This window comes from Equus caballus, chromosome 20 (genome assembly GCF_041296265.1).
Source record: "Equus caballus isolate H_3958 breed thoroughbred chromosome 20, TB-T2T, whole genome shotgun sequence".
Lineage (NCBI taxonomy): Eukaryota > Metazoa > Chordata > Mammalia > Perissodactyla > Equidae > Equus > Equus caballus.
Window position 1 is genome coordinate 42693879 of NC_091703.1, and position 26560 is coordinate 42720438.

At 47.9% G+C, this 26560-nt stretch overlaps 1 protein-coding gene and 1 long non-coding RNA gene across 12 annotated transcripts in view; one reads left to right on the forward strand and one right to left on the reverse strand.

Moving 5' to 3' along the window:
- Positions 1-5547: 5547 nt before the first annotated feature.
- Positions 5548-6819, reverse strand: LOC138919647 (uncharacterized). The gene is made up of 2 exons (XR_011430033.1): positions 6707-6819; positions 5548-5701 (listed from the first exon to the last, which is right to left on the reverse strand). It is a non-coding gene; the product is annotated as an uncharacterized lncRNA (long non-coding RNA).
- A 548-nt stretch (positions 6820-7367) lies between these two features.
- Positions 7368-26560, forward strand: part of DAAM2 (dishevelled associated activator of morphogenesis 2) — a 105284-nt gene continuing 86091 nt past the window's right edge. For 2 of the 11 annotated variants that reach the window (XM_070245531.1, XM_001500726.7), the window contains exon 1: positions 7484-7623. The gene's annotated coding sequence lies outside the window, so the exon portion shown is untranslated. Of the gene's footprint in view, positions 8321-26560 lie in introns of all 11 variants that reach the window. The other 9 variants (XM_070245533.1, XM_070245536.1, XM_070245532.1 and 6 more) reach the window with 7 other exon arrangements.

Sequence of the window (26560 nt, forward strand, 5' to 3'; positions counted from 1 at the left end):
CCTTCAAGCTGCTCTTACTGTAGGGGTGAAGAGAAGGAATTCTAGTGCAGGTCTCCCAAAGAAACTCTCCTCAGAACATTCTTCCTCAACTTCCACACTTCCTGTTCTTTTCACAGGAAGGGACTTTTAGAGGCACGGAGCCAGTTCCCAGATATTTCCTTTTGAAAATTTGCTTCTCAAACATTTTAGAATTTCTTATCTATTTTATCTTACTGCCTCATTAAAAATTCCAATTCGGCATCCCATTACACTTGTGTTTATTTTCGGAGACTTCTTCTGGTCCCCTTTAGACTAAACAACATTTCTTAAAGCTATGGGATGTTCACAGATGCTCTGTGAAAAACGGGTCCTGTGAGGAAATAACTTTGGGGAATACTGTGCTAAGCAAAGTTAGGCAGATCCTACTCAGAACTTTCAATATGCTAATATTGCACTGTGAAATTCCAAGGGGAGGGGCATAACCTATATAGTTTTCATTAAACTGATTTGACCATGAGTAACCCACCCCCTACCTTTTTGACAGGTCATTTAAAGAGATCTGCATTCTATAGAACACATTTTGGAAATAGTCACTTGGAAGGTACCAGTGGAAAGAGAAGGTATTTTCTTCCTCATCCAGAGAGCTCCCCCAAGGCAGGCAATATGTTATTGCCCTCCAGCTCCTCCGAACCATGGCGATTGTGAAAGTTTCACGTGCTTTTATTTTTTTAATGTGAACGCAGTAGAGCTTGATTGCATGGTGCTTCCACTAGACTGAATTCCTTATGGATAGGAACCCCTTCTTATTCATCTTTGCATCTCCAGGTCTTACCACAGTGCCTAGGACTAAGCAGGAATGAATGAACAAATAGCTTTAGAGGAGGGTTTCTTTGCTGCTCCTTTTTAATAAAGTAAGAAAAAGTCTCTACGTTAGAGTCCCATATACGCAGCAACCCCACAAGCCGACTGGGTGTTTACAAAACTCCCCAGTGTGTGAAATCTCTCCTTACAAATACCTACAGGAAGATTCCTTAATTGTGCAAATGTCCTGTGCCATTTCCAAGGCCAACCAGGGTGGATTTTCTCTTTATATCTGTGTGTGTGATTGTGTACACACAGCTGAAGAGACGAGTCACTGAGAACTTTCCAAAAGAAATGAATGGGATAAACCAGATTGCCAAGTTACTGAGTGGTAATTAAGAACAGATTCCTAACATCATCACTTTACCATTTTTAAGATATTTTCCTTTAAAAGACAAAACCACCAAATGATGAAAGATGTCGTGCTTCTCCTGAAGTCCCTTCGCCTTACCCAAGTCCCAGCTCAGTTGCACACACACCATATACGCCAGCCCAAAGTCACACACCGGAAGATTGTAAGCAGTCTCGAATTATTTTTCAAAGGAGAAAAGTGTGTTTGTGTTTGTGTGTGTGTGTGTGTGTATTTTACCCATTCTCACCCCCAATAGAGATCAGTGGGAAGACTTCTTTCTCTCATTTCAAAATATAATTTTACCCCAAAGCTGACTGGAGCACTTGGCCCTGAGCATACTTTTCGAAGGGTTTTGAGCTACCAAAAATGGGACTGTCATGGGAGTTTGTATGTACTCAGGACTGTGTAAGTACGCTGGCTCCAGAAATAACATGAGCAGCTGTGGCTACTAGTAGGTACAGCCTTCCCCAGCCTGGAGACCCTGGGCTCTGATCACGCATTTTTCTAGGGGGCTCAGGAAGGAATTCCATCCCCTTTCCCGCCCACTCGAGCACGCTGCGCACTGTGTGATATTCCATCCCACATCTGGCCAGGTGCGGTGCCTCCCTGGCCTCTGCCGGGGGGCCACATACCGGATTAGACACACGCGTGGCCTGCCTCGCTGTGGGGGTGGAGGGCCGCCGCCACGATGTCCCAGGATTGTGTGTCTTGTGGTTAAACACTTAGGGTTTTGACGTAGACAAGGCAGCAGAGCCGACCCTTAAAACCGCTGCAAACAACCTGAGAGGCTTCTCAAAAATGCAGCCCTGCACCTCGGAAGGAGACGGCCGTCAGGGGGGCAATTTTCCAATCGCTGCCTATTTGGTGTGGTCATGTCTGAGCCAGGGGAGGTTTCTGAGCTCCGGGCAAAGATGTTTGCAGGGAGCCGGATGCCAGGAGCCTGGTGAATTGTACATTAATGTTAAGTGCATTCTCTGTATTAGAGGAGCCGGGTTTTGGGCGAGGGGTGGAGATGGGAAAAGGCAAAGAGAGGAAAAGGCACATAAGAATCATGGCCATCTGGAAGGTACAAACATTCCGTAATTGACACCTCACTCTTGCACCCTGGGGTTGATACTCCTGTTAATCTGTATTTTTCAGGGAAGCTAAATGATGCTCTTACTCAACTGCAAGAGCCAGAGTAGGGATTAGAAACCAGGATTTTCCAATGCCATTTCACGAGGCCCTCCTACTATATCACACCACAACAAGGGCATAAAACATCTTCAGGCAGTTCACGCCTTAGTGACATGTCCTTTCCAGGAAGAAACTCTGATAGCTCTGGACTTTGCTCTTGAGTCAGATCCTTGGAACTTACTGTCCCATAAGGGAAGTCCAGGAGGCCTGTTCTAAACATGGAGATGACATCCTTTATTCTAAGTGAGAGAAGCAGGATGGGGCCCGTGATCCAAGCACTTGATGTGTGACGTGTCTGTGCTGAACTGGGTCCGATTTAGAACAAGCTTCTTCTGCCTTCTAGTCATTAACAGCGTCCTTGATACAGAACTCGGCACTTCCCCAGGCACAGCCTGGGGGCCAGCAAATTGATTCTGACGGCTTCTGAGGTGGGATGACAGAGACCTCAGGATTCTGAGCGTTCCTCTCCCTCCCCAGTCTCACTGAGAAGAACTCACTGAGGTAGGGACTTTCAATCTGTTTTGCCTCACGTGACCTTTTCAACAATCCTGTTGGATGGAATGATCTTCATCCCACATTATTGATGAGGAACACTGTATTAGTCAGGATTCTCCAGAGAAATAGAACCAAGAGGATGTGTGTGTGTGTATAGACAGATAGATTTATTTTAAGGAATTGGCTCATGCAATTGTGGAGGTTTGGTGACCCCAAAATCTGATGGGGTAGGCTGGCAGGCTGGAAACCCAAGGAAGAGCTGTAGTTCGAGTCTGAAGGCCATCTGCTGGCAGAATCCTGGAAGTCAGTCTTTGTTCTATTAAGGCCTTCAACTCATTGGATGAGGCCCAACCACGTTATGGAGGTTCACCAATTTAAATATTAATCTCATCCAAAAAATACACTCATAGAAACATCCAGAATAATATTTGACCAAATAGCTGGGCACCATGGCCCAGCCATGTTGACACATAAAAGTAACCATCACAAAAACACAAAGCTTCAGAAAGTTACCTGCCACGCTGAGGTCACACAGCAGTGAGAGGAAAGGCTGGGGATTCAACCAAGGTCTCTGATTCTAACAACTGAGTTCTCTTCATAATCTTTTATAGCCCATGTCAGTAAATCAAGGAAAGGGGTATGTTATTCATGGAGTGCCTCACAATGAGTAGACGGCATACTCATGGGACTCTCATTCATTCTTCCAAAGGTCTTTACCAAGTGCTCCCAAGGTCCATGCGGTATAGACCAGGAGTTCTGCCCCTGGGAAGTGAACAAGGAGGGACCTTGTGAAGCCCACTTCTCCCCATGAAAAGGCTGGGCCTGGAAGTCCACAGTCAGCTTTGGAAGCCGGGACAAGCTTGGTGAGTTACTTGAAGATCCCTCAGCGAGCCGGTAGAATTTTCCAGATGAGCAGCGTGGAACCTTCCTGGAATGTGCAGGGGACTGACAGGTGAAGGAAGATGGAGCCTGCTTCCTGGCTGTCTTGAGAATACGAGATTACCCTGGCTCCCACATGAGGGCTCTGTATGAGATATGGTTGGTGGGTAGGGGTTCCATCAGATGACCTTGGAAAAGGCCCTCCCATTTCATGGACTCTTCAGAGCTCAACAGCATCAAAAATGGCCCTTAGCACTGAGAGCCACATGTTTTATGAGCTTCACCTGCTCCTCTTCCCAACAGCGTCTGAGTTATCTCACCTGGCCAGGGAGGAGACTCCCGCCTCCCAGACCTGGAATATTCTGTGCACAGCCCCACTGCCCCTGTTCCTGTCCTCCTCAAGCTCCCCGCCCACGGGCTGTAAGTCTCTGGCCCTATGTCACCGCATCTTTAATTCCTCCCTTTCTCTCACTTTGCCTGGAAGGAAGCCACTCAGTGTCAGGCTTGTAGGCAGGTTCTCACAGACACTGCGTGTAAAGAAGAGTTAATGAGGATATTCTATTTCTCGTTAGGTCTGCCACTTCATTTCTATTTGCTCTGTTGTTGCTAATTTCTATTAATTCCGCTACCTCTTCTTATGAGTGTGGACCATGAGATTGGCCTGTGGCATGATGCTAAGGGAGGATGGCCACACCAGAGCTCCTGATACTAGAAACGTTAGTCATAAAATCCTCTCTTGCTTTAGGAACTTTCCTGTATCCTTTTTTTTTTTACAATAATAATTAAAAATAATTAAAAATAGATATGATTTATTTACTACTTGCTATGTGCTGGGCAACACAGACAATAAACCGTTGGAAAAGCAGGATGAATATTGAGAAGAAAATGGTGGTTGGAATATAGATTTGGGCATAGAGACAATGGTTGACTTTCCCAGACAATTACTGAGCCTGTGGTGGGATTCACGAGAAAGGATGAAATCACAGGAGGAAAGTCTGTGATGTTCAGGAGAAGAACGGCCGCTCACAGATCCTGGGGATCCTCAACATCCTGGTGGAAGAGGAGCGCCCAGGAAGATGAAGTGAACAAGGGCAGGCACAGCGATGGTAAGGCAGCCCTGAGGGAGGGGAGTGTCTCAAGAAAGGAGGGCCTAAGCATTTCAAAGGACGTGAGAATGAAGGGTGACAAGACTGGATTCATCTCAAAAGCCATGGGACCCTAGAAAGAGCAGCTGCAGGCATTCAGGGCAGGATGCCCCAGGGCGGCCGGAGGGCGAGGGAGGTTTGGGGAGACAGTGGGCTAACTTAAGTCCCAAACAGACTGCGGCACTTTCCAGTTCCTCAGTTGATGTGGAAACTGCTTCCTCTTGGTTGAATTAAATAGAATTCACGCTGACTTAGTAGGAATAAGAATTCTTTATTGGACTTTTGTGTTTTGTTATTAAAGATGCTGCAGAAAATCCAAAGAATTGGAATCAGAGGAACTAGGTTAGAGTCCAAGGTCCCTTATTTGCTGACTGTGTGATCTAGGGCAGGACATTTATCAGATGTGGCTTCTTTTGTTATACAAAAAAATGGAGGTTATGGTGATGCCTCCCAAAATCATGAGGTCCAGAGGAGATATATGTGAATAGGCTTTGAAAACTATAAAGAATTATGCCAGTGCAAGGTATCGTGTTAAAAACCATTGTCATACCTGTAAGCTAATGTTCAGGAATTGTCCCAGTATTATTTCTTGGCGGATCAATGAGAGTGTATCAGGTAAGATTATACTTGGCTAAATACAACAGAAGACAACTACAATAATTTAAACCCATAGGAATTTATTTCTCTCACCTAATAAGAAGTCAGAGGAAGGTGCAGCCACATACAGATGTCATCTAGGGCCTTCGCTTCCTCTACCATACTGCTCCACCATCTTTAACTGATTGGTTTTTTTCTCAAGGTTGCAAGAGGGCTGCTGTATCTCCAGGCATCACACCCATGTTCCAAGAGAGAAGAAATGGGGGAAGAAGGAATAGAGAATGTCACAGGGTTGAAGGGGCATGCCATCTGAATCCCACCTTTTCTCAAAAAGTTTTTGCGGAAGCTGATCCGTGCATGCCAACCTCACCGGCCAGAACTGGCTTTCATAGCTGCTCCTAGTTACAAGGGAGTCTGGGATGGTGAATGTTGTAGACTTCCAGCTTCTTTAGTTGAGGAAGGCAAGGGAGGAGGGGTGTGTCAATGGCTTTTGGAAGCCAATTTTCAGTGTTTACTACAGAGCAGGGCTCACCTTGCCAATGGAGCCTTGATGTGAGGAAGGGGATGGAGGGATGTGGCAGTGGGATATGACGCTCAGGAGGGAAACCTAACAGGGAGCAAACAGCAGGGCTCTGGGCCCTGTATGGCTTGGACCTAAACATCTTGTCTGGTCCCAGCCAAGGAGCCCAGCCCCAAGACTTGGCTCCTCTGAAATCAGCCCTAACCAGCTGCTGCCAAAGGGGTAAACACATTCCAAGTCCTTGAGTCCCTGCTGACTGTAACTGTGGTTAAGGCACCCCCCCGCCCCAATCTGGGCTCATGGAAAGTTCACTAGAGTTGTGTTGTTTTAGTGATGATTTGTGGTTATCCGTGCTCCTTGTCATTGACGGGGAGTTGAATACCTACACACGAATGTTATCTAACTGTACATGCAATTTGCATCTCATGTATATTATTTTTAAGTTCGTTCTCTAATCCCTGGGAACCATGAAGAATTACACTCTTTTTTCCTACTCTGGGAGGATGGCCCTTAAACCAAGCCTTTTCCCGAAGCCCCTGCATCTAGGTGGAGAAAGAGACCACCAGGAGAATCCAGACCTGAACACCTAGAAAACTCTACATGGATCCTCACCCAGTGCAGGCAGTCTGCTTGCATGCTCCTGCCGGGGTGGGGTGGGGTGGGGTGGGGTGGGTGGTTGGGAAGCAGAGATCAAATACTCACCGTGAGGATGGCACCAATCATGGAGGAGACAGTCGCTCTTGACAAAGGCAGTTTCCAGTTCAGTCCAGGAGATGGATCACAGTAACATTTAAGAAAAAAAAAATTAAAAGCAGTTTTTAAAAGTATGAATAAGAGCTATTGCAAACGGCTCAGACTCTGTGTATAAGCAATGAAGTAAGATGAATGGACTGGCACTGAGTTGGAAAAGCTATACAGAGGCAGGGAGTGTGGAACATAATTTAATAAAAATAAACCTTTTTTTTTTTTGCATACACACTCCCAAAGAAGAAATGGAAAAGTTGTCAGGGTGTGGACCAGGGCTTCTAATGAGCTGTTCTGGTCTGCCTGATTTGTCTCTTTCTCGCCCTAGCATCCTCCTGGTGCTTATTGTCTCACGAAGGAACTCTCTGGGGGAGGAGCGGCAATCCCCAGCACCTGACCCCCAGCTGCCTCAGACCAGGTCTCTTTGCTGCTTGCCCAGGGGAGGAGCGAGGAGAAACCCACTGCCCAGGTCGCTGCTTTTGCCTCCTTGACCCTGACATGTTTCCAAAACAGAGGGAGCCCTGAGAAGGCTCCTTGCCAAAGCTGGAAACAGCTACCCTCATTGTCTGCCTCGCCCTGCCGCCTGCGCGCTCCCTTCCTCCCTCCCCTCCTTTCGTCTGAAAGTGTGAAAATTACAAATCCCAAGGAGCTGCAATCAGAACTCTACCTAGGGAGAACGCAGAAGATCCTTGCCATAAATATGCCGCTCCAAGGCGCCTGACGTCAGAGCGGGGAGGGCGGACGGGCGCAGGCCGGGCGGGGAGGCGCGGGACCTCGGGAGCCCGGCGGAGGACGCAGCGCGGAGCGGGAGCGGCCGGCGCGGCGCAGCGGGGGTCGGGGCTGCGGGGACTGCGACGCGCCATGGGGGCCTCGGAGTAAGTGCGGCGGCCCGGGCTCCTCTCTGCCTCGGGCTGCGGAGTGGGCGCCGGCCGCGGGACGCTCTCTGCCGGCGCTTCCACACTTTTCTCTCCCTCTGCTCTCTTTACAACGCTCAAGGCGATTGGAAAGGCAGCCGCTCCGCGGGCTGGCTGTTTTGTTTCTCCAAAGTGTTTGCAGGAGTCGCGGATGCTTGAGCGGGCTCCCAGGGCCTGTGTGCGTGTCTGTGTGCATGGGTGTGATTTGCGTGTGTGTGTGTGTGTCTGTTTTGGCCCATCTGGACACAGGAAATGTCTTTGGAAAACTTTAAAAAAATGTTTTTGTGTGGCTTTGAAATCTGATTCCTTGTTGTCACAAGTGGACAAACATAGCTGGTACCCCCCAAATGGACAACTTTGTGGTGGTGGCTTTTCCCGGTTCAGCTTGTCTTTCTTCGCGGATTTAACTCTTCACAGGCCCCCAGCTCCCACTCGCAAGCCTGGCCTCGGGCCAGCAGGCAGGGAAGGGAGTGGGACGTTCTTGCTCTCAGCGGCACTGGGACCTTGGGCGACAGAAGGAGCATCCCAGCAAAGGGGTCCTGACTCTGGGGACCTCAGCACCTGCGGGTGCTGCCCACGCTCCTGCAGTGGCCCTGACATCGCCAGGCGATGGGACTTTGACTTAACCGAGGAAGGAAGGAACCTGGTCTGGAGGCAGGTAATTGTAAGGAGGATGAAGAGGAGGAGGCGGTGGTGGCCAGGGTGCTGCAGCTCTGTGTCCAGCCTTGTCCCGGGAGCTGGATGGATGTCTGTCACATGTGCCCACGGTGGGGGACGTGCTGGGTTTTCTGGGCGCACCACGGTGCCCCAAACAAGATGCAAGCTCCTAACATAAAGAGACATGTCTGAGCTGTGGGGTGGAGGAAGGCAGGGGGGCGGTGGGGGAGAGGGAGAGAGATTTTTATCAAAATTGAACACAGATTGCTGAGGTCTGGGCTTGATTTAACTCTTCTCTCTCTGCCTTGGCCACTTTTCCACAGTTCTGGGGTGGATTTGCAAAGTTCCTGGGAAGGTGGGAAGGAAAATGACACCTCTCTAGGAAAAAGTCCCTGGAGGGACTACATGAGTTCTACATGCAAATGAAAGCGACTTCCCATCTTCAAATAGTTTAAAGTTTTGTGTGTCGCCTCTTCTGAGTTCGGTGTCAGTTTCTTGGATTTCTCTGAAAAGTTGGCTGACGGAGGGAATGGATTTTCCCTAGGACGTGGGGGGATTTGTGCTCACGGAGTGTGGGAGGAAAGAGGGTGCGGGGCTCCATTCTCCCATCAGCCTGGATTGCCCAATGCCTGGCGCTGGATGTCAGTAGCTGGGGTCAACAAACGGGTGACCACAGCGAGAGTCCTTTTGGGCTTGCCCTCGCTGGGTCTCTGATTCTGCATTTTGCAATAGAGTCAACCTACAATGTTTGGGTGGGAGGAAGATTACTGGACTCTTCCTGTGTCCTAGGAAAATGAGCAAACGAAGGGACAGGGAGGAAATGTGGATATAAAAACGGACCCACAGGAAGTTCGAGATTTGGGAAAGATTTTAGAAATTATACAGATTGACCCCTAGGGAAGCGCTGTAAAAGATGGAGCAGATGGCAATGTCAGAAACAGACTTGTTGCACTTCAGGAATCTCTGTCTTCAACTTGAGTATGAGAAAGATGAAGGAAAAATCACCCTCAGGGCAGTGTAAACAAAAGTGCGTGTAAACAGGGGTGGCTGCAAACCGTGAGATGCGCGTGCAGGCGCGTGTTTATGCCCTCGTGACCGTGTGGTGACGGTGGTGGCCTCAGGCATGGAAGCATCCATGGCCCATTTCTCATCTGTACTGGGAGCTGCCTCCGACCCTCATTTCTTCCTTTTCAAAAAAACAACTGTGCTGTTATTGTCTTGATGCCTGGTAGTTGCAGGCTGTGGCTCGCAACTCCTAGCCGGGTTTTCAGAGCTTCCCCTCCAGAGGCTGGGATGCCTAGGGAATACTCGTGCCCCCATCAGGACAAAAAGAGGAGAGAAAATTCTCCTGGGTGTTAGAAGAAAGTCAGGAGTTTGGGAAAGGGGAGGCTGTGGGGGCAGGACCAGTAGGAAGGCCTGCGACTGTTTTTTTCTTGGTGAGTCGGGGGGAAGACTCTGAAAGACATCTTCTCTCTCCAGTCTTCTTTCCCAACCCTTGAACCCAAAGTTTTGGACACAAAACAGGTTAAACTCTCCTCCTTACTGAAGAGCCTTGGCTCCAGGGGTAGAGAAAGGGGAAGTCTAAGTGCAGGTGGTCGGGAGGGTGTAGAGATCCCCGAGGCCAGGGCTTGCTTCTTTGATTCCAGTGGAGCCAAGGGAAGTAGCAATTTTAAATGTTTTCGCTTTTTCCCACAATTTATGAATAGAAGGCTAAACACCCGGGGACCGAGGGAACCCATCAGAGGTAGAATCCAGAAATACTCTTGTCTCAGCACAAGACTCCTCAGGGAGAGCTGAGGACAAGGACCGGGTTTTCAGCTCTTTCGGCCTATGGGGTTTCTCCGGAGGGTCGGAGCAGTCCTGACCCCTCTGGGTTTGCGCTGGGAGATGTTTCACCAACTTCAGACCCGGGACGAGTTCCCAGGCCGCTGGCGCTTGGGGTGATACTGAAGCCTTCTCATGGCCCCTTCTATCAGCTCGGGCTCCTGGCCAGCCCTTTGGTTGTCTCTGAGATCAGAATACTTAGAGAGGAGGCGTTCTCAGGCTCTCCCGAGGGTCCAAAGGGCAAATACACTTGGCAGAAAGAACAACAAGGAGGGTGTCCTTGGCTTTGATAGCAGATGACCCTGTACATCTCCACAGCCAGCGGCTCAGTGCTCGGGGATCCTGTGTCCTTCAGCTCTGGACTCAGAGGCAGCCTGGCCCCACGGAGAGTGCAGACTTCAGAGCAGACTGCCCTGGGGGAGAAATCCTAACCTGGGATACGCTGCTGATTCCTTCTGAGCTTCGGCTTCCTTACCTGTAAATTGAGGATAATGCTCTCCTCCCAAGCTTATCACGAAAATGATATTTATGCAGATGGACTGAAACAGAGCTGGGGGTGTTGTAGACCCTTAATAAAGGGAGTATCATAATTTTATTCTTCAGTTTTCAGCCATCAAGAGCCCATGACTTGGAAGGGACCTCTTCCCAAATCTGGCTACGTGTTTTCCACTATTGACGGCCAGTGGGTGGAGTCTCCAGGACTCAGGTCACCCTTACTTCCTCCCTCTAGAAAAGGTTGCCAGTGGCGATCATCCATGAGTGCGGCTGGTCCATTACCCTGAAGGGTGGGAGGAGGCACAGGCATCCTGCATCTGTGGCCTGTGTTTGGGCACTCAGAAGGGAGAAAGACAGCGGGGCAGGTTGTCTGTGTATGGTGGGGGTGGGGCGGGGGGTGGGGCAGAGAGGCTGGCCCCTGATTAATGCGCTGTCCGGGGGAGTGGCTATTCCATCTGACACTGGAGAGAGCAGCTGCAGGTTCCCTTGGCCCATCTCAGAGCTTCTAAGTTATCCTTCAAGTTGACATTTAAGACTTTGAAGATCACATTTGTTTCTGTTTTGTTCAAGCTCTCTAACGGTGGCCTGGGATGACTTTTCAGCTTTTAAGAGGCTCAGCCAGTGGCCAGCTTCTCTGAGATGGCCCAGACTAGGGGTCAGTGAATTCCTCATTCCTGCCAGTATCTATTTCTCCAATGCTCTCCTCACATTTTTTGGTTTGTTTGTTTTTTTTTTTGTTTCCTTATGAGGTTATAAAACTGTGCGGCCAAGATGCTGTGCAGGGGGAAATACCTTTTCTTTGGACCTGTGTATCATTCTGCTAGTGCTGTGCAAGGCTTATCAGACTAGGGGCATTAGCAGGTGTTGTGGGGTTCTTTCTGGGTCTGCCCCTCCAAAAAATAAATATAAGAAAAAAACAAAACCTGGGAAAAATAAAGTTTAGGAAGCTTGGTATCTCTTTGAATCCTGGCTGAGGAGGAGCTGAATGATTTGTGGGTGCCCCACAATTCTGTGCAGAGAGCTTCCGAATCAAGTAGATCCAGGTTTGAGTTCTAGCACCACCAGATCACCAGCTGTCCCCCCTCTCTGGGCCTTCTTCATCTGTTCAATGAGAACTATAAGATTCTCACTTCCCAGGGTTCTGAAGATGAAATAATAGATGGGAAGGACCTAGCCAACTGCTCCGTGCTCAGCAAAATGTGAATGCCTTTCCTCTCTCTAGGTCTAAGCTCATGGAAGTACATGGGTTTGAATAGTTGTCCAGGAGTCAAAGTAAATAAGCCACTTATTCAAGGCTTAACACTGGTGCCCTGAGGTCAGCTATGTTGGCCTGGAGATGGAGACCTTTCGTATGAAAGGGAGGCACAGATCAGCGCTCCCCGTGCCAAACAAATGGCAGCCCCATAGGACCCCATCCTCCAATAAAGGAAAGGCCACCAGCTCACTCAGCCATGAACCTGGGATATTAGTGAACTTTCCATAGAGCTTATTTTAGAAATGTTAAACACTGTCTTGATCCAAAGAATCAAAGTCAAAACGGGAGAGAAATCAATGAGGCAGTACCCAACATTAACATCTAATAATAATGGCAGAATGACAACGGTACCTTACATTTGTATAAGCTCGAACTCTGAGGGTGGAAGGGACTTGCCCTATTTCACACAGTGGGCAAGCAGAAGAAACGAGAGGCGAACAGCTATCCATGCTGTGGGTGGCAACCCTGGCTGCACAGTCAGATCATCTGGGGAGCTTGCAAAATGATCAATACTGGGCCCACCCCAGCCAATCAAATTAGAGCCTCTGGCTAGTGGGGCCCAGGCATTGACGCTTCTACAAGTTCCAGGGTGATCTGAAGTCTAAGTTGAGAGTCGAAGGGCAGAGTGAAGAGTACCAAGGTTAGGGCCCAGGGTATCAGGCCTGGGTAAAACAGGCGGCATTGCTAGGATTTAAGCTGCCTGAGGACGAGGACTTGTGTGGTTCTCCCTGTATCCCCAGCACCTAGAACAGTGCCGGGGGCCCCAGGTAGACCCTCCATAAACGTTGGCTAAATGAATGAATGAACAGGCTACTCCAGATTAGGAGCTGGCAATTTCAAGAGCCAAATCCAGCTTGTCACCTTGTTTTATAAGTGAAGTTTTATTCACACTCATGCCATTGTTTCCTGTTTGTCTATGGCTGCCTTCACACTAAAGGGGCAGAGTTGAGTTTTTCAGTAGAGGCTGTATGGCTCACAGAGCTGAAAATATTTATTATCTGGCCCTTTAACAGAAAAAGTTTGATGACTCCGGCTCTGCATATCAGACAAGATCAGAGCAAGCATAGCTTAGGGAGGGTTATTACAGCCTGTGGCCAAGAATATAGATTCTAGAATCAGACAAACCTGTGTTTGAATTCTGCCCCCCCCCCCACCACTTCCCTGTTGTAAGACCTTGTACACTATTTCACCTCTCTGAGCCTCAGTTTTCTCATCTGAAAAATGGGAATGATAACACCTCCCTTGAAGTGCGGTTACAAGGACTGTCAGCCCCTGGCTTAGAGTAAGCACTCAACAAATGTGAGCTATCGCTATGATCGTGGTTGTTGTAGTTACTGGCAATTAACCAGACAGGAGGAGAACCAACTAAAGTCAAAATCTAAATCCAGTGTCATGGACAGAATAAGAGATGTGGGAGGAAAAAATAATCAGTTGGTAAGCTGGTGTGATGAAGAAAAACTGATGTGTGGTTTTGGGGGGCGGGGGTCCTTTTAAGACAACACAGGTCAGGCCGGGATGTGTGAGTGAGGTGCTCCTGTGTGGCTGGCTGCCCTGTTGACCAGCAGTCCCCGGCGTTCCTCAAGCCTTCACTTAGGTTTTATTGCACCGAATCTGGCCTCAAGCATGTCCCCCCTCTATACCCTGGTTTGTAGTTCTTTCTACCTGAAAGCCGCTTCCCCAGTCTTTATCTCCTACTTGTCCTACCAGGCTGGCTGAGTGTCTCGTTCTCTCTCAAACTCCCTTTGCAAGGCTCTTCCTAATCACGCCCTCCTCCGCACGCCCGTGAACTTGGCACACGGCTCTGTCACAACCTTTAACACACTGCACTTCAGTCAAGGAAGGACTGAGTCCCCTCCATGCCTTCTACATGTTTGGAGCTCGTAAAAGTAGGATCCGCACCTGGTAGGCAAACAAACAGTCAGTTAGAGCCTTGATTGAACTCGAGGATATCTGAGTTAACTCAGAGGAATGAGCCGGCCTCGCCCAGGTGCTGATGGCATCGCGTGAGCAGGTCCCTGTAGCTCACCAGACAGAGAAGAGCCACCCCATTTATAGGCTGTGTGGACCCTTTGTGTCCTCTTTCCTCTGCTCTGTGGTGGCTCCTGCCCTCTGGAACACCTCTCCTAAGGGGTACCCGGGGACAGGGAAAGATGGAAGAAACATAAAACCACCTCTTTGACTCCTTGTCAGCAGATGTGGTGAAAAGTTGGGTTTTGGCTTCTCTGGGCTTTTCACGTCGACATGCCAAGATAATTGGGAGTTGGCTCGGGGTGGTCAGCTTTCATTAGCACGGTACTGGAAAGAAGCGTGGTCATGGACAATGGCAAACAGCAGGTAATTCACAGCATTTGCCACTGGACTACAGAATGTGTTGCATAATTTTTATAGATTTTAGTGGCAGATTTATTTTGGTGGCAGATATATATTGTGTGTGGAATAATATTAAGATAAAGTTCTCTTCTAATGGTTAAGGGGAGGGCACAGAAAAATCTTGGCCTTGAATTAAATATTCCTTTTGATCACCCCCAAATGGACAATTAGGAACCGCCTCCTAAGAGGAGGAGGGGGAGAGGGAATGAAATACACAATTTCATATCGGGCCTCCCGGTGCCCATGGTGCAACACTGCTAAGTTTTTAAAATGTCTTCTTTATTTGATTTTTCCCAATTATGAAAATAATTCTTCTTTGCTTAAACAAGTGAATCAATATCATGCAGAAATACGAAAAGACAAATGGAAAATGAATAGCATCTCTACCTCCCTCCACACCCTGGCAATTAATATTAATAGGCTCGAATCATACCCTTCCCTTATCTTTTCTTTTGTTCCTACAAATATTATAGGTGTGTGTACAGGTATAATGAGGTCTTGTTGTCTGAGTGTTTTTTTTCCCTGAAATGGAATCTGTGCACATTACTCTGAAGCATACTTTTTCTTCTCCTGGTCCATGTATCAAGGTCATCCCTGCAATGGATCAAGCTCTTTTTTATTTTTTCTGATTTCTTTATGCCTAGACACACGCAGCTCTGTATATTTGAGATCATGCCACCCTTGAAGGGGTGTTTATTTTTCCGTCAGTCAGTTATTAAATGTGGTTTCATTCTGGATGCTCACCAATTTGCGTCCCTGATCTGACACGCCAACCATCCGTCACCCAGGAAAGCTTTGCTTTGGCACTAGCCTGGTGACCATCCTGGGTATGACTACATGTTATGTGTGCGCCTGGGGAAACTATGGAACATCAGGCCCTGTGGCTGTCCCCACCCCCTTTTCATCAAATTTAGCCTTCCCTCCTTGGGTCTCCTCATTCATGGAATTTATGCCAGAAACGCAGCAGGAAATATCAAAGACTGATAGGTTGGAGGACAGTCCTGATGGAGCAAATCAGGCAGTGTAGTATAATGGTCAGCTCTGTGGACTCTACACTCAATTTTCCTGACTGGGTCCAAATCCCCACGGAGTGGACACTGGTCTGTGCCACCCAGATTCCCATTCTGGACTGAGTCCCAGCGGCAGGCAGTGCTGGCAGCGGTCAGCCCTTCTTGGAACTGCCTCAGCTGAAGAGAGTTGCCCTGCCCACAGTCACTTCTTTTTTTTTTTTTTTGAGGAAGGTTAGCCCTGAGCTATCATCTGCTGCCAGTCTTCCTCTTTTTGCTGAGGAAGACTGGCCCTGAGCTAACATCCATGCCCATCTTCCTCTACTTTATATGTGGAACACCTGCCACAGCATGGCTTGCCAAGCGGTGCCATGTCTGCACCCAGGATCTGAACCAGCGAACTCTGGTCATCGAAGCGGAACATGCGAACTTAACATCTGTGCCACCGGGCTGGCCCCCTACAGTCACTTCTGCCCACGCTCCCCTCCTGGGTTGCCTGCCGCCAGTGACTGGTGGGAGTGGTGAAGGCCTGGGCTCTCTGTACCAGTGCGGGGAAATTCTAAAGCCCATCCCAGCTTCAGGGCTCCCCATGGTGTTGGCTGAGGCCTTCACTGGGGCTGCCTGGCTGTTCCACGTCTCCCTTCCTATGCCACCTCTTATCTGTCCTTCCCTCCCACGAGTAGTTGATTCCAAGAGCCCTTCCGAATAACCCTCTGCCTGCGCCAGAAATTTTGACTACTTTAGATGAAATTGTTTGGGAGGCGTCCATCATTTTCTAGGTAATTGTTGGTGGCCATGTTGGAGTATGACAAAGTATACTTTTTGCTTGTGCTCTATTTTGTGTGTTTTCTAGGTGAGATCCAACGGATTACAAATAGAGTTTGTCATAACTGGGAAGACTGAGCAAATGTTTTGATTTTATTGCCAAATTTGCATTTGCCCCGCCCCCAACCCCAATGCTAGGCTGAGGGGTGTGGGTGTATCTTGGTGAAAGCATGACCAGGTGGCTTTGTTGCCGTCCTGCCTAGAGACGGGGGATGGACAAGTTGTCCTTTGGGAATTCCTGTTCATCTTCTGGGTGCTTCTGTAATATAAAGGGATCGGTCTCAGAGGACCCTGCTGGCCTGCTGGGAGCCGCCTTCCTGCCCGCATGGGTCTCTGCCGGATCTGAGTGGTTCTGATGGGTGTTGTTTCTTCCTGCTTTGTCCCGAGCATGGGCGATCTTTGGCAGCGTGTGTTAAACGTTCCGCTTTTCAGGTTATGTACACTGGTCACCCGCCCTCGTGCCAAAGCAAAGTTTGCCTGTGTGATGGATGCTCTATGTGCCAGATTTGGGGACCCAGACGCACAGCTCCACATCTGACCACATTCCTGGGGGTCGGTGTCAACACTCCTTCCCTCACTGCCTCCCAGCCTTCTCAGCCCCCGGCCTCAAGATGCCCTGACTGGGCAGCGAGGGGAGGGAGTGGTTCCAGGTCAGTCAGTATTTCCACAGGGCCAGAGGCAGCTTTGAAGTTAGTTTGAAGGCAATTCAGAGTTCCTGTGGACTTTGGGCAGTAGAAGGGCCAAGCCATTTTAACTCTTCTTTTTTAATCTCTGTCAATATATTTATCAGTCTGTTCCCTATCATTTGGCGTTGGGCTGGCAGCTGCCCAGATGTAGAGTTAGGAACTGCCTCTGCCTTTGCAAGATGGTTGATAATTTACCATCATGGCAGCCCTGAACAGAGGTAAGGTTATTGAGGTCTGTGGCTTCCTATGTGGAAGCTGGGGCTCCCAGAGCTGATAAACAGCTAGATTTCTGAGTATAAAGCTTTGGTTCAGAGGACAGGCCCTGGGTTCAGATTCTGGCTCCACTTCTCGCTAGCTTTGTGGCCTTGCACAAGTTACTTCATCTCTCTGTGCCTTGGTTTCCTCATCCGTAAAATGGGTTGTTATGAAGATGAAGTTAATGCATGATTTGGTAAGAAGAAAAAATAAGTACTTGAAAGCATGGCTGGCACATGGTAAACGTAGGAAGTCTTAGGAACGATGATAATGATGATGGAGATGATGATGAAGAACAGGGACCAAATCTCGTTCGCTCTTTTGGCCCAGCATCCTGCACAGCGCCTGGCACAGGACTGGGGCTCAGCAAGCATTTATTAAATAAAATATCCCACTGCCTTTTGCAAAGTGTCTACTGCCTACTTCGTCTGTTCAACTTTCTACCAAAAATAGAAATGTTTTACATTTAAAAATTTTATTTTGACTTTTTACTGAAGTTTAACATGATTCAGAAAAACACACAGTTTATGAGTATATAGCTCAATGGATTTTCACAAACTGAACACATCTATGTAACTAGCGTCCAGATCAAGAAATAGAACATTCCGAAGCTCCCCGCTGCCCCCACCCCTGAAGCCCCTCATGCCCCCTTCTGGCTACAACCCTTCCATGGTCCTGACTTCTAACACTGTGCATTAGTTTTGTCTGCTCTTGAACTTCATATAAATGGGATCATACAGTGTGTACTCATTTGTGTCTGGCTGCTTTTGCTCGGCGTGATGTTGTGTAAATCAGTCTTTCTCATCGTTGTGTAGTATTCCGTTATGTAACTGCACACACGTTATTTATCCACTCTTCTGTGGATGGGCATTTGGGTAGGATCCAAGTTCAAGGCTGTTGTGAATAATTTTGCTATGAACACTTGTACGCTTGTCCTTGGGTGAGCATACGACTGCATTTCTGTTGGTGTGTTCCTGGGAGCGGAACTGCTGGGTCATAGGGAATGCATGTGTCTAGCTTAGGAGATGTTGGCAACCAGTCTTATAAAGTGGTTTTTCCATGTTTCTCATTTTCTGTAAAGATGAGGAAGCAGTTCCAACTCGGTAGTGCAGGCGCTTGAAACTTAAAAATATACTGGGTTTCCTGAGACATTCGTATTCTCTACATGCTTTATATCTATCTGAGAGCTCACATGTTCTAGAAAGCCTGAGGGGGTAGGGGGTGGGGGGGTGTGGGTCCTCTATACCAAGCCCTGTGCCAGGTGTTTTCCCTTACACTACCCCACCAAGTCCTCACAGCAATCCCATGAGGTGAGATTGGCGTTCTCACCCCCTTTTACACGTGAGGAAACTGAGGCTCAGAGGGGTTGGGTGACTTGCCTAAGATCATAAACACAGAAACTGTCAGAGTCAGAATATAAACAGGTATGCCTGGATCCAGAGCCTGTGCACTTTGAGATCCGATGGTGAATAGTTTTGGCTTCAGTGCTAACACAGGAGAGAAACAGACACAGACGTGGGAGCTGCCCCCCTAGAACCTGTGCCAGCAGTGGGGTGGTGGCTGTGAGAAGCTCTGTAAAAAGGAATAGAAATAAGGCATCTCAACGACCTTGGGAAGCCAGATTGTTTTCCTGCCCAGGGGCAGTTGGAGAAAGTCATAAATTTCCTGGAAGGCAAGGGCGAGCATGTAATTTACTGTCTAAACCAAGACTCTTTCAAGAGTGAAAGGGGCACTAACCAGATGGGACAGTGGGGAACCAGGCGTCAATTGGGACTGTCCCTGGGGAAATTGGACATGTGCTCACCCTCTGGGAGTCTGAATGGGGCCTCACTCTCCTGGTCAGTGGGGCTGTCCAGCTTCCTTTTAACTCTTTCAGAATGCTGTCTGGAGTTTGCCCCGATGCGATGTACATGTAGTCTCCTCTGTCTATGCTAAAACAGGGTCTGGCTTGCTTCTTCCCCTCTCCACACCATTCCCTACCCACACGGGGCTCTTACAAGGTGAGCTTCCATTGACAGGTGCAGTTACCATTGAGATGCATGTGCCAACGGCCTAGAAGCTCCTAGAAGGCTAGGGCCGTGCCTTAGTCACTGTGGTATTTACAGCCCCTAGCCTGGTGACAGGCACAGGGTTAGCACTCAGGGAATATTTGTTGACTATACATATCCCTTATCCATGTGCCCATTCACTATTCATTCATAGTTCATAGAACAAGAGCTCCGTGTAGATTCTTTCCTCTTCTTTTGATCTGATTCCTGTTCCACTGGTCCAGAAAGAGAAGTCAGTTGTGTATGTGTGCATGTGTGTGTACACGCAAAGGACAAGGATAAAAGGGATCAACTTCACGAAGAGCAGAAGACATATCGTGGGATTTGGTGGAAGGACTTAGGTTTGAATTTCAGCCATCCACCAACTAGTTGAACTGCCTTCAATAAGCGATTCAGCATTTCTGAGCCTTAGTTTTAGTCCTGTGTATAACGGAAATGATGGTAATACTTGTGGCATAGGACTGCTTGGGGGCTGTTAGGTAGGGTCTGTGAAAAGTGCTCAGTTCACTGCGAAGTGCTGTATCCTTCTGAGTTGGTGGTTGTGGTGGTCCGACAACTATTTGAGAAACCCCGTGAGTAAGGCACTGTGTGCAGAGGCAGGTCCTGTGGAATGAGTCCTGGTGAGCAAAATTCACTCCCCTCGGGGACCTCTAGTCTCTTAAATTGAGGCCGACAGTGCCTGTGTGGCGAGCCCATGTGACTGGGAGCTTTTATTAATAAATAAGGAAGAATCAGCAAATTCTTCCAAGGCCTTAGGGATTGGATGTGGGTGTCAAAGATAAGGATGCAGAGGATAATGAATTTCTCATTAAGCCCACAGCTGCATTTTCACTAAAATAACAGCAGGAAACACTTAAGGGCTTATGTATGTCCAGCAGTAGCTTTGATATAACATAGTGGCTTCTAGTGCAGATGCTGGGGTCCAAATTCAAATTCCACCACTTACAAGAATTGCCTTGGGCAAGTATTTATCTGCCTGAGACTCAGTTTCCTTTTCTGTAAAGTGGTGACAGCGATCGTACCTACCCCCAAAAGAAGACAAAATTAATGCATGTACGGTACTTAGAACAGTGCCTAGAACATGGCATGTGCTTGTAAGTCTTTATTATTCTTATTTGCCAAATAATTTGCTTTCCATTGGAATACTAGGTCCTATGTAGTGCTGATGCCATGTGTAGTTAGAGGAGGAAAGATCGTTTTGAGACAGGGGAGTCGGGGAAGGCTTCGTGGAAAAGAAGCATTCAGAGGTATTTTTTAAGACTTCTTTTATACTCTCAGCAAGAGGATTTGCTTATTTCCACGATTGCTCTGTTCTTAAAGCTCTGAACGTTTCGTATGGAAGAAATTCCTTCCCTTAAGAAACATAAGTCGAATGCCTCCTGGAAGTTTGAAGCTGAATGAGATGTGGTCCCTGCCCTCATGCATTTCCAAACTAGTTTATCCTTCCTTGTGCCAGGGAGAGGAGGTATTAAGATGAGTCCTCTAAGAACTCACAGTGTCGTTGGGGAAGGACCTACAAGTCAAGGATACTATTCCATGTCATCAATGCTATGAGAAGGAGATGCTCAAAGTTGAGAAATTTAGATTCCATGTAAGACTGTTTGGGAATGTAAGGAAGTTATGGAATCTCCTTCCAGGTTTCTGTTATTAGAGGAGTGATTTCATCTGCTGAGATGGTAAATACATGGTGTTTCCTGCAGCAGGAAGATGGACAACTGGTTCCTATGGTTCCTTCAGCCCATTTGTGCTGTCCATATAGTTGCGTGTCTTACAGGCAAAAGGCACAATGAAAACTTTCTGGATTGTTCCTAGACAATGTTGACAAGGTCTTAAAAAATGTATTCCCCACGTTGCCCAAGGATTGTTGGAATTTTTGCTTCACATGCTTCATCTCTAATGCTGTGGCTTGTTTTAAAAATCCCTATCTCAAAGCCAGTATGCAAAAGGAAATCTTCCTTTTGCCTCCATCCACAGCTCTTCTTCCCTTCCCAAGTTTTCCAGTGAAGGCCTGATGAAACGCTCAACTTGTTCAAATTTTTATAAATTAAAAGAAAAATTCTTCTGGTTTTTCAAAGCACGCAAATGTAATTCTAATACTAAAATGGTGCTATAGAATAATAAACATGAAAAGATGTTCACCCTTACTTGGAATCAGGGAAATACATAAATTGAAATCACAAGGAAATATCATTTCACACTTGTCAGATTGGCAAAAAAAAATTTATACTCATCAGATTGGATGTAGAGCCGAGGATAAATCTCATTCACTAACGGTGGGAATTAATTTGGTATGAACACTGGAGAGCAAATTGGTGCTGTCTGGTAAAGCTGAAGATGCACTTACCCTATGTCCTAGGTGAGTCTGGAGAAACTCTAATGCATGTGAAAAGGAGGTATGTTCAGGAAATTCACTGTAGCATGGATTTTAAGAGTTAGAAAGCAACCCAAATGTCTATCATCAACCAGAAGATTGGTTCCGTAATTTGATATATACATGCAACGGAATACTATGGAACGCAGTGGGGGGAAAATGAAGGCACTAGGTAGACTGCAATTGCGAGGTATAATCTCAGAAACAATATTAAGTGGAAAAAGCAAGTTGTGGTAGGATGCTATTGCTATAAAGTTTAAAAGCATACAAAATAACACTCTCTTTTATTTACAAATATGTGTATAATTAAAGTATAAAAACAAGTTTGAGATAACTGCTAAATTCAGAGAAGTGGTTCTCTCTAGGAAGGCAGAAAGGAAGACCAGGGAGGGTACGAAGGGGCTCCATTTATATCTGTGATGCTTTATTTCTTATATGGAGTGATGGGTAGACATATGTTTATTTTATTATTATCTACCTTTTATAGATAGCTAAAATAGTTTTTAGTTTAAAAAAAGGTTGGCTTCAAAAATGGGCACAAGCTCCTAACTCATTTCCTCTGCCCGTTGGCAAATAGACATGCTGAAGAGAGTGGGTACAAAGCTGCTCCCCATTTGCTCCAGGTCCCTATGGGAAATTTTAGGTAGATGTGACCATCTTCAAGTGGGCTGTTCTTCAGACACCTACACTGGACCCTGTGTGCACATGGCAATCACTGTTTTTGAACTAAAAGTCTTGATGTTTGTTTCTGACTTGTGGATTTGTTGGGATCATATTTGATATATTGGTGGAGATGCAAACTAGAGTCAAAGTAATAGAAACCACGCAGCAACTCTCTGGCTCATTCTCTGTACAGCATTTTGCTAGAACCTTGTCTCAGCTCATCCCTTGGGAGTTACTGGGATTTCTTGCTAGTGCTGACAAGTGACCACAGCCATCATCCTTTGACGAGGACAGGGGACCCATGTCTCAAGTATTTCTCATTGCCCAAGGGTGAAGGCACCTCCCTCTTCCCACCATGACCGCCTGGTTTCGGTGAAGTTCTCCCTTCCTTCTGTCTTCCATTAACACAGCCACTGCTCTGTTCCTCTTGCAACATCTTGCCCTGAAGTGGGAAAGTACCCACCACTGGGAATTGCTTCACTTTCTTGTACTTGACGGTGAAGCCACGCTGACTTCTTCCCGGGGTGTCTTACTCAAATGCAGTTGATTCAGCTCTTTCATGTGTCTTACTGTTTGTTACAGACCCCTCTCCCTTGGAATCTGGTTGGAGCCCAATCCGAGTGACACACACTGTGTTGGCCTTGAGTGCCCCGTCCTCTATTATGCAGCCTCTGTCCTTGACTGAGCCGGTGAACCCCCATGCTGAGTTCTGCGGCAGGGAGCTCCTCCTCTGGCTGGTGTGGTGCTGGCACCGGGCGCTAGCACTGGACTGGCTTTCCTCTTTGCCTCCTGCTCGTTTATACATCGTATAATTCACCTTCATTAAAAAGAAGAAAATCACATGAAATTGGGACTTTGGGGAGCAAATCCTGGTGTGTGGTTGCTCTGAAAGTATGCATTGTAGTCTGTATCAGTCAGGCTCTGGGCAGAAAACTGTTGACACTCCCAAAAGGGTTTAACTGATAAGAATGTCATGGGAGGACTATTTGTGGAGAGATATGGGACTAGAGAAGATGTTGAGGCACCCAGGGTCGAGCGACAGCAGGAAGCTGTTAGCACTGCTACACCTGGAGGGTGAGGGGGAAGAATGGTGCGGTCACAGCCCTTTGCCAGCTGGAGCCGAAGAGGAAGGACCGCTCAGCAGGAGCTGTGGCCCTAGAGAAGCAGTCACTGCCAGACCCTTGGCTTGGCAGAGAGACAATGGGAGAGTAAACACTCTGAGGTCTCTCTCCTTCCATCCTCCAGTCACTGGTCAAATCCCACCCACCGGGCACTGGAAACCCCAGAATCTGGGTGATGCATTCCAGAGAGGCCAGCCCCCTAGGCAGGAGAGTGGCAGGGGAGGGGAGGGCGTGAAGGTAGAGCAGCAACAGAGAATAGTCAGCGCCTGGGCTGTTTCTACACACATTCATCGTGGAACTAGAAAGACCTGGCATAGTGAGGAGACTCGGATAATTCAACCTGTAATAGCTTTTGGGCAATTTGGGCTGTGTTTTTGGACTGGTTGACTCCAGAAGGCTTAGATGGGTAAGCCAGGAAGAGGGTCTGGGAGGGAAAGGGACTGACGGTTATGGTTATGGGCCAGGTACATTGTTTTATGCTTTGAAAAGGAAGCTGTTTTGAGTGTGACTTAGGGATTGGCTATTTGTCATGCCCTAAAAACTTTGCACTCCAGAGAATGGATGTTTCTACCTTAAAGTGATTGAGCTTGGAGTTCTCAGTTGTAGGATGAGGACTTAAGACCTGGTCCAAGCCCGATCCAAGTGATGCACGTGACATTGGTCTTGAGCGCCCTGATGAATAAGCGTGTGAAGCTGAGGATGCCCTTAGTGGGAGCTAATCTTTCCAGAGTTTTCCTCATGACTCTGCCTTCATCTGCATCACTCCTTACCCTCACCCTAAGGCTTGCCTGAGCGTACCTCCCCTCCTGTGAAGGCTGTGATATGTGTCAGAGAGGCAGCCTTGACTGAGCGGCCCTATGATGTGGAGACGTGGTCTCTAAACACTGTGGTAAGGTACAGAGAAAGGAGAAAATCACATATCCGAACTCATAGGGGTACAGGGCCTGCCCCTGAGAATTCCCAATGCAGTATATAAATTGGGATGCACATGCCAAAGATAAGGACACCTGGAAAATAACATATCAAGAGAAAGTTCACAGTATACAAACAAAACGTGTACTTGGTGAAGGAAGGTGGGGAAATGGAGCCATTCAAGTTGGTGGGCTTTGTGGGTAGAGTCCATGTTCTATCACGAAGTAGCCGTGTGACCTTGGATAAATGTTTGACGTCTCTCAATAGACCTCAGGTTCCTCATCTGTAAAATGGGCAAACTAAAGGTGTATTTTGTCCTAGGCAGTTGCAAGGATTGCAAGGGATTGTCCCTGTGAAGCACAGTGCCTCGCACATCATAGATGCTTTATAAGTGTGGCCTGTTGTCAACACCATCATCATTCCTGGGGTGAAAGCCAGTCACTGCTGAGAAAGAGGAGTGAGCACCCAAAAATTCCAGAAGACTTGGCACTCCTTTGAGTCTTTTAATTTATCTAGTTCATTGCCCTTTCCCAACCAGCCTCACAGGCTCGATTCTTTGACTCAGACTCGTATCCCATGAAGGGTGAATGCCGAGGCTGCTGGTGGACCTGGCCACCTGCTTGGGCCCCTCTAGGTGGGGAGTCATGAAATGTGCAAGAAGAGGTCATCTGGTCTAGTGTTTCCCAAACTGCGTTTGAGAAAACACCAGGTTCTCACACTGACCTTAGGAAGAAAAGTTCTGTGGTTCAAGAAATTTAAGCAATAGTTCCGCCTCCCCTGTACTCACCCTCACGGAGCCACGATGTGCAGAGAAGCATGCAGGACGAGACTGGTTTCCCATTGTTTAAACTAGTATTCTCTCAATTTATTTATCTAAAGAGGATTTTTTTCCATGGGACACCCCACGGAACTAGAGTGTATCAGTTAGAATTTGTGTTCAGTGGCATAGTTGGAAACCCGCCTGGCGTGGCTCTGTGGAGTGGGTTCTTTCTTTTTCTTATACAGCACGTGCAGCAGATGCAGTCCTGTATTGGCAGAGTGGCACCACAGTGCCATCAGGGACCCACTTTTGATAAAACTTTTGTCTTTGTGCTCATTGCCTCTTGGTTACAAGGTGGCTGCGTCACCTCTAGCTTCACATCTGCAATCCAGGCAGGAAGAAAGAGAAGGACAGAGCACAGAGAGTCCATGCCAGCTAACTGTCTCCTTAACGAGCTTTTCTGAAAGCCCTCTCCAGAAGCTGGCCAACATTGTGTTAAGGAGAGAGAGACCTCAAACTGCAGCAGAGTCTAGGGAGAAGCTGAAAACTTTTTAAATGGGCATGTTGGTGCCTCAAATAAAAGCAGGGACCTATTAGTGTGGAAGAAGGAGAGAGAGATATTCGGGGGGTAATTCACACTGATCCCCATGGATCAAACCTTTGCTTCTTTCTTCAGCAAGTCAATTATAAAAACGTTCCATGCAAAAGAAAATGAAAATAAACAAAGCAAAGAAACCCACAGACTGACGTTTGCTATCAGTAGAAAATATGAATTCTAAGAGACAAGGCACTGGGACTGCGGGGCCAGTGTAGAAGTGGCCGTTGGAGCATGCGCAGGTCCTGGCTGCTGGGGAGGCTCCAGCTGCAGGCTGGCCCCTGTGTGCACTGCCCTTGGTTATTGAAACCCCTTCCCCGAGGTACCTGGAGTTATGTTATCTTGCCCTGCCCTTCCCTTGCGTTGGGCGGCCAATGACTAATGGGAAAAAGGTATGGAAGCCGCTCTCCCCTGCCTCACGGAGGGCCAGTGTGGCGTGCACTTCCCCCAGAGCTGCCCCAGGATCAGGCTGAAGCTAGACCTCCCGTCAAACCACATTCTTCCCAGGTCCTTCCCCTGCCCTCTCTGGGTTCTCCTGGGAGCACAGCCTCAATCAACGACATACACGCAAGCTCTGTCTCAGGCTCTGTTGTAGGGAGCCCAGTCTCAGGTGTCCCGGGTCAAGCAGGCTGCTCTCTCCCTCTGTCTAAGGGAGTTGGTCTAAAACCCTTCCCCTCAGTCCTGCTCGCAGCCCCTGGCGGGCTTCAGCTTGGCCTGGGTGTGTGGGGACAGCTCTGCATGCACCCTGGTGATGGCTGTGGGGCAACATCTTCCCAAGACCTATCAGAATGTTGGAGGTGGCCTCAGCACAAGACACTTAGCGAGGGGAGAGTAGCACTGCATCTTCTCCGGGCAGACAGATATTCTTAGAAACTTGATTTGCATTCTTAAGCCCACGAACTGTTTGAAGGGACTTGCCGTGTGTGTGTGCGTGTGTGTGTGTGTGTGTGTGTGTGTGTGTGAGAGAGAGTGTGCGCACGCACGTGTGTGTGATTTTCCAGCTTGTGGCAATGGCAGCTGGGTATTTATAGCTGGATCTACAGGGCCATTCTCA